The sequence below is a fragment of the Mirounga leonina genome, unplaced genomic scaffold (assembly GCF_011800145.1).
Source record: "Mirounga leonina isolate KUSES-001 unplaced genomic scaffold, KU_Mleo_1.0 Mir_172, whole genome shotgun sequence".
NCBI classification, from domain to species: Eukaryota; Metazoa; Chordata; class Mammalia; order Carnivora; family Phocidae; genus Mirounga; species Mirounga leonina.
The window spans coordinates 14,523,355-14,531,286 of record NW_023270442.1 but is presented as its reverse complement, the minus strand read 5'-3'; the positions used below and the strand labels follow the sequence as shown (position 1 = coordinate 14,531,286).

General features: G+C 46.6%; 1 non-coding gene and 1 pseudogene across 1 annotated transcript; both read left to right on the top strand.

The window, feature by feature from the left end:
* Positions 1-459: 459 nt before the first annotated feature.
* LOC118018906 lies at positions 460-845 on the top strand (annotated as a pseudogene).
* Positions 846-7,083: 6,238 nt separating this feature from the next.
* On the top strand, positions 7,084-7,189 carry LOC118018925. Its single transcript, XR_004681518.1, has one exon. It is a non-coding gene; the product is annotated as a U6 spliceosomal RNA (small nuclear RNA).
* Positions 7,190-7,932: the final 743 nt, after the last annotated feature.

The following is a 7,932-nucleotide window of genomic DNA, read 5'->3' as shown; positions in this document are numbered from 1 at the left end:
CTTTCTCATCAGCAACATAGGAGGGTTCTAATTTTTCCACAGCCTCAACAACACTTGCTGTTTCCCCGTTTTTTTGAAATCTGACCATCCTAACCCTCTTACACTGTTGGTGGGAATGCAAACTGGTGCAGCCACTCTGAAAAACAGTATGGAGGTTTCTCAAAAAGCTTAACATAAAGCTACCCTACAACTCAGCAATTACGAGGTATTTACCCCAAAGATACAAATGTAGTGATCCAAAGGGGCACCTGCACCCCAATGTTTATAGCAGCAATGTCTACAATAGCCAAACTGTGGAAAGAGCCCAGATGTCCATTGACAGATGAATGGCTAAAGAAGATGTGGTACACACACACACACACACACACACAATGGAACATTATGCAGCCATCAAAAAATGAAATCTTGCTCTTCCTCGGCGCTGCCTGCGGAGGTGGCAGCCATCTGTTACTAGGCATCATGGCTGCCCTCAGACCTCTGGTGAACCCCAAGATCATTAAAAAGAGAACCAAGAAGTTCATCTGGCACCAGCCAGACCGCTATGTCAAAATTAAGCGCAACTGGTGGAAACCCAGAGGCATTGACAATAGGGTGCGCAGAAGATTCAACATTGGTTACGGGAGCAACAAGTAAACAAAGCACATGTTGCCCAGTGGCTTCCGGAAGTTCCTAGTCCACAACGTCAAGGAGCTTGAAGTGCTGCTGATGGGCAACAATCTTACTGTGCAGAGATTGCTCACAATGTCTCCTCCAAGAACCGCAAAGCTATTGTGGAAAGAGCAGCCCAGCTGGCAATCAGAGTCACCAATCCCAATGCCAGGCTGTGCAGTGAAGAAAATGAATAGACAGCTTATTGTGCACGTCATATTTGTGTTAATAAAACCATAAAACTACAAAAAAAAGATGAATTCTTGCCATTTGCAACGACATGGATGGAACTAGAGGGCATTATGCTAAGCGAAATAAGTTAATCAGAGAAAGACAAGGATCATATGATCTGGCTGATATGTGGAATTTGAGAAACAAGGCAGAGGATCATAGGGGAAGGGAGGGAAAAATGAAGTGGGATGAAACCAGAGAGGGAGACAAACCATAAGAGACTCAATCTCAGGAAACCAACTGAGGGTTGCTGGAGGAGAGGGGGTGGGGGATGGGGTAGCTGGGTGATGGACATTAAGAAGGGCACGTGATGGAATGAGCACTGGGTATTATATAAGACTGATAAATCACTGAACTCTATCTCTGAAACTAATAATACACTATATGTTAATTAATTTAATTTAAATTTAAAAATTTTTTTAAAAAATCTGGCCATCCTAGTGGGTTTGAAGTGGTAAATCATTGCGGGTTTAATTTGCATTTCTCTGATGATTAATGACACTGGCATCTTTTCATGTGCTTGTTGGCTGTTTGTGTATCTTCTTTGGAGAAATGTCTATTCAAGTCCTTTACTCATTTTTTAATTGGGTTGTTTGTCTTCTTGTGGTTTCTCCTATAAATTTTAGGTCATCTTCTAACCAATGGGGTCAGAAAAAAGAATCAAAAGACATGAAAGTATATGTGTGTGTGTATGTATGTGGGGGGGGGGTGTCCAAACTCCCTGTATAACCTGGATGAGCAGGGAATAAAGCTAGTTCCTTTATGTTGTCTAGAACTTATTTGTCTTCCTTCTGGTCTTTACTGTTCTGATCTGCTTTATTACCTATATCCTAAATTTAAAAGGCCCTCCCAATTATGCTCAGTCTTTCTAGAAGAAAAAAAGAAAAACCCAAATTCTAAGTCTCGAGATTTCTTTTCCCTGGCCCCAAGGTTGTCATGGCCTCTGAGAGTATGGGGTGGTGGTGGTTTTGTAACCTCAAGGCAACGGGGACATCTCAGCATTCTTGGTGTGGTGATTTCTGCCTTCTCTCGATTCCTAGGCCATATCCCTTGTCTGCTGGCTGAGCCTCACACACTGGAAATGGTGGCCAAAGGCTGTGGCCATATGGTCAGTCTCCTCGGCTCCATCAGAGGCCACCTGCTCCTGGTTATTGGTCTCCCCTTTGAGGTCTGGCTGTGACTTCCCTGGGGGCCTTCCTCTCAGAGATCCCCCCTTATCCCAGCCAGAACTTTGGCTCTTCTTGAGCCTCACCTTCACTATAGACAGGTAAACCAAGGACAGCTCAGGAAAGCTTCCTGCCAAACTAGCCAGCAGCACCGTGTTTGTGTGGATGAGCTGCCCCCTCCCCCCCCCACCATGGAAGCTGCAGAATCTTCCCAGAGACCCGAAGAGGGAACAGATGGAGTGACATCATCCTGGTGGCTCCTAAGAGGGAAAATTCAGGATGTGGCAATCAAACAGATCCTTGAAGGACAGGGGAGTGTCTTGGGGTGGGAACTCTGCCCTCGGAGTCTCTTTCACTCCTCAGAGCACCTGACAGTGTTAGACAAAGAGGAGGTGCTCAAGCCACCAACTGCTTGAGTTGACCATGACAGATGAAAGCCTTGGGAGGTTGAAGGCAACAGCTCAGTGACTATTTACTTTTGCATTAGAGGAAACATTCAAATGGCCACCCAAGCCCATCTCCATCATTGACCATGAACTCCCCTAACTTTTGTCCACAAAGTGACAAAGGTACAAGGTCTATATTTATTTCCCTTCCCTGCCAGTCTTGTAGGTCAGAAGAAGGAATATTCCCCTCCGCTTGGAAGCTAATTCTCCTACCTGTGCTCATAATTCCTAACCCTTCATCTTCTTTAAGATCTAGACCTTAATCCCAGCAGCTCAAAGAGAGGATGCCCTTCTCAGATCTTCAGAGCAGTGGTTGACCAGTTGGTTTACTGCTGACTCCTAAAAGCAGAAACTGCTGAACCTTCCATTACCTGCTTCTTCTGCCACTGCTTGATAAATGTGCTTATCCTGATCTGCCTGCCAGTGGACTACAAAATCAGAAACATTTAACGTTCTGTGATGAGAAGGAGAAAGATGGAGCCTCCAGCCCAAGAGGCCTCTGTTGGAGCAGGACTGACAAAAGGGGCTTGAACAAACAAGTAATGAGAATGCTCAAGAGGACACAGAGTCTAAGAAAAGGACTTATAGAAACTAAAAGAAAATTATTTTTTATTTTAAAAAGTTGGGAAATAAACTGAAAGAAGGATGATTACTGCTTATCAGTGAATTAAAGGTCTAGGGGATCAAGTAGAAGAAAAGCTCATAATATGAAAACATAAAAATTTGGAAAACAGGAGGAAACAGTAAGAGATTTAGAGGACAAAACAGGAGATATGACGTTCAAATAATAGAAGTTCCAGAAGGAGAGAGAGAGAGTGAAGAACAGATGGAGGAGAAGTAATATTTAAACAAATAACAGAAGGAAATTTCCATGGTCTGATGTGAGATTTAACACTGTAGGTTGAAAGGCCCAAGTCCCAGACAAGGTTATTTTTTTAAAGACACACACCTAAATATAACTTGGTGAAATCTTGGAATTCCAAGGACCAAAAAATATTGCTTACCAAGATGAGAGAGGATGAAGAGATATGAAGGGAGATACAACTTTTTCTTTCTATATCTTTGCATTGTTTCACTAGTAAAAATGAGTACTCGTTATGTTCAAATTGACAAAGAAAAATATTTTAATGGGTTTCTAATGATTCTCATTTTTCTATGGACCCTCTTGACCCAATGTCTCAAGACATGCATGACTTTGGACCCAATGCCTAATTGTCCTATTTTTCTGACTCTGCCTCTCACAACATCTGGCTTCTGGCCAGCCTGAGCTCCTTCAGACCCACAAGCACTTCTCGTGCCTTTATTTTGAGGCTGGAACTGGGTTTGACATTCATATACAAAGATGAAGAAGCATGGTTCCTACACTCAAGGAGCCTAAGTTGGGAGTGAGCTGAATTTGTTCATTGGGGGAGGCCTCTGGGCCTTTGCTCTTGGCTGAGTATCAGGGTAAGTGGTGACATATAAAAGTTCATGCCAGTTTCTTCCATCAGCCTGCCTAGAACACCCCTTTTGCCCCCTCCCACCAAAGGAAGGCGGCCAGACACTATCGTCCTGTGGTTTCCATGACAACCTTGGGATAACATTAGCTATGACCCAGCTAGGGTTCTTCTGAGACAAGATGGGTGACTTGGTCTTCCGCCACCCATCCCAGCTCCTTTTCCTTCTCCCTGCACCTACCTTCCACATCATCCCAGTCACAATGTATGTTGGGATTTCCTTATTTCAGGAACACATTCTACATTTGAAAGTTGACTCAGGCCCTGGGTTTGCTTTCCAAAGGCCATGGAAAAGAGTCCCCAAAGGCAGGCCACCTGAAGCAGTGTCACCCGGGGGGACAAGGGACTTTTTGAGGTTAAGAACCAAAGAGAATTAAAAGAGGAGACTCTCTGAATAGGAGGGCTCCTCCCTTCTCTGGTCAGGGGAGCGAGATGGAGATATAGAAAGCTTAGGGGAAGCCAGCAGGAGAAGCAGCAGGGAGGACTGTAGAGGTGGCCTCTATAGGAAGAACTGTGGGGGACCACCACCCAGGAGACGGACCTACAGTGCCAGGATCTGCCAGGGGCAGCTCAAGAGGGTTGCAAATGATACCCAGTGAGACAGGAACATCGCCACATTGGACAAAGTAGGGTTTCTAATCACCACACGTGGCTATAGAGCTAATACATTGGCATACCTGGGGGTACCTGGCTAGGTAAAGGAGTACAGCTTCCCAGGTGTTCAGTGACTCCAAGTAACCCCAGATGCATCTTTAGCAGAGTTAGGGAATAAACTCACACTCCCTGCTTGTTTGCCATCGCCCCTCCCCTCCTTGCCATTCCAAAGCCCACCTCTCTGACTCCTTCTCCACCTGTCCAGTCAGAAACTGGCCAAGGCCTGGGGGGTTGGGGACTCTTCCTCACCCCAAAGCTTCTTCTCAATCCCAGAGACCTAAAAACAAGACCATGGTCATCCTCTTCCCTTCTCCCTGAGATATGCAGCTTAGCTGGAGCAAAGACCCCAGAGGCCCAAATGAGGAAATGTCAAGACATCCCAGGGCAGCTCAAGGCCACGTTGCCAACCCTGGCCAAGGTCCGAGCCAAAGGACATAAAGAAACAGGCTTTCCATAGAGAGTATCTTCAAGGATTTGCACTCCTGCCCAGTTGACAAAAGCCCCAAAGTGTTGGCCCAAGGAGGGAGTGCCAGCTTTATGTTTAGTCTGGCACTGATCTTACAGGCCTGCAAGGATCAGCAAGCTGCGAGTGTGGGTTTCAAGGCCCCTGAGTACCCATGTTTATCTTCAGGCTCAGGTCCAAAAGCTCAGAAATGTGTCTGTTTCAAAATAATAATTACAATAGTCTGTCTTCAGTAAGATGCAGACTTTGGAATCCATGTCAAAGTACAGTGGGACAAAACAGCCCAAGAGAACGTGATTTGGGTGCACAAAGAATGGAGTTTAATCTAAGAATTCTCAGAATTCACATGGGCCTCACACACCTCAACAAGAAAAGGATGTGAAGACATTGTAATTGGAAGAGATAATTAGGGGGAAAGACTGGAGCATAATGTTTTTTTGTTTTTGGTTTTGGTTTTTTTTTTTTTTTTTTTTTTGCAAAATTGGGTGTTTCAGCTGGTTCTGGTCATCAGACAATGGAAGGACTAGCATTTGGATATTCAATTACCTCCTGAAGCTGAGGACCAGTTGAATATATTTGGTACCGGAAATGTCCCAATGAAGCACGAGAAAAATGGAACAAAAGGCTTTTGCGGGGGCCAAGCCATTCTCACAGCTGCAGAAATGGAAGACGAATCCCAGAACACCCTCCACCCTGCCCCAAACCCAGCCCCCACATGGCCTTAGGGGAGTGCATGAGGCAGAGCCTCACCAGAGCTTGGCTCAGTACAGCACGAGCCCCCCAGGAAGACTGCCTCTGTTGGCCCACCCGATCTCTAGGACACACCATCTCTGTCTCCCTAAGAATGAAAAATACTGAAATAACCTCTCTGACTGTTGGCACCCAGGCACCCTGGCACCCAGGCCCTTACCAATTGGCCTCCCTGCCTCCTTAGAGAAAAATGCCAACTTCCCAACCACACACTGACATTCCTGGCAGAAAGAGCCTTATTATTCCACCTGAACCAACGAGAAACAAAGCCAGTCCAGAAATTTGCCTATTGGGATTGCAAAGCTTTGAATGCCATCAGTCATGTGGAAAATGTTGAGCCGAGCCTGGCAGAGTCCTCCAAGGCCTTCATGCAAAAAACAAAAGGCTGCTGAGAGCGTTCAGGCCCGCATGGAGGAGGGATCGCTAATCACAAAAGCAGGCCCTGGCTTCCTCCGACGGCCCTAATGAGGACCAGGTGACCACCGATGAATGCGACCACACTGCGTTTGCATTTGTCAAATCTGAGATTACTGCAAAGCCTGGAATGAATGAGCCTACAAACAAGAAAATCTATCTGTTCGGGAGCTGGAAAGAATAGGATGTGGAAAAGGCGGGGGGTGTCATCAATTACTTGTGGTTCTCGGAGAGCCAAGAATTATGCTTGGAAGTACAACTTCTGAGCATCTGGAGAAGTCTTTGGTCAGCATCCTAAGTCTTCTGGATAATATCAAAATCATTCCGACCATCCAAGTGAGGCCAGATGGAGGCAATATTGTGTAGTGTGCGAACTCGTCTTGGGTCCCTCTCTGCCCTCCCCCTGCTTCTTGCCCATCTTCCTTGGGGGGAGGTGAGCACATGCCCTCCATCACCATCACCCTCCACCACCACCACCACCAAGAACAGCTTAGGGTCTCACCTTCTCACCTGCCAAAATCTGCTCCTAAGAAAGGATTGGATACAACTACTCTTGCACTAATCACGGGATAAGTATTAATATATTTACATTGTAATGGGAGTAAATGACTTCAGATACAGGGTCACAATTCTCACTGTGCAAACTGAGGAATTAACTGAGAGCAGAGGGGGTGGGGGTCACAGGGACAAAGCCAACGAGGCTTTGGAGGAGGGAGGAGTGACACTCACCCAGCTCAGCCCTTCACTTCCTGTGGGGCCTTAGATGTGGCCTCTCTCTTGGTCTCAGTCTTCTCTCTAAAAGGAGGGGCGTGGCTGTGTTCAGTTTGGCAGCACATACACTAACATCGGAACGATGCAGAGAAGATTAGCATGGTCCCCTGCCCAAGGAGGGACAGGACTTCAGGCATTTGAACATTCCTTCGATCTTGACCAGTTCACGGTCAGCCAGCCAGCGGGAGCTTCTTGTGAGCCCCTGAAAAGTAGTGAGGCATGTTTATGGAGATGGGGAGAGCTGAGAGGAGGTGCCACGGCACTCCTGTGGAACACTCCAGAAAGGTGGGCCATGGCGTCCGCTGGGCCCAGGGGACAGAGCAGAAGGGGGGACTCTCACCCATGGGAGCATTTGGTGGTCCTACTGATGGTGTGATAAGGCTGGGGCTGCTCCCGTGTCCCTGGGGGAGCCCCTGACCCAGGGGTACGTGGATTTTACTCCCCTGCAGGGTTTCTACTCACACTGCAGCTTGGACAAATGGCTCAGCTTTGCCAGGGTAAAGGATGTCCCCTGGAACTGTTCAAGGCCATGGCCTTGCCTTTTCCTCCAAATCATTCCCAAGCAACATTATATGCGTCAGGAGTTCTACTGTCCCCGAAGACCCTGTCGCCATCATCATACTTCTCCCTCTTCCCTCACAGCAAGAGCTCATATCCCTCATCTTCCTCCCTCTCTGCCCATCACTTGGGATGGGCACCCCAAAACCCCAAAGCACTCCATAAACCCTGCCGACTTGATTGGACTAGAAGTCCAGGCCACAAATGACCATTCCTGGTTATTCATAAATGTTGTGGGGTTTTTTTATTTTTATCTTTTTTTATGAGAGGTATTTGGGTGTCTGGGCAAGGGATTTTTAAATAACTTTTTATAGCTAATGAAGACTTTTTAAATA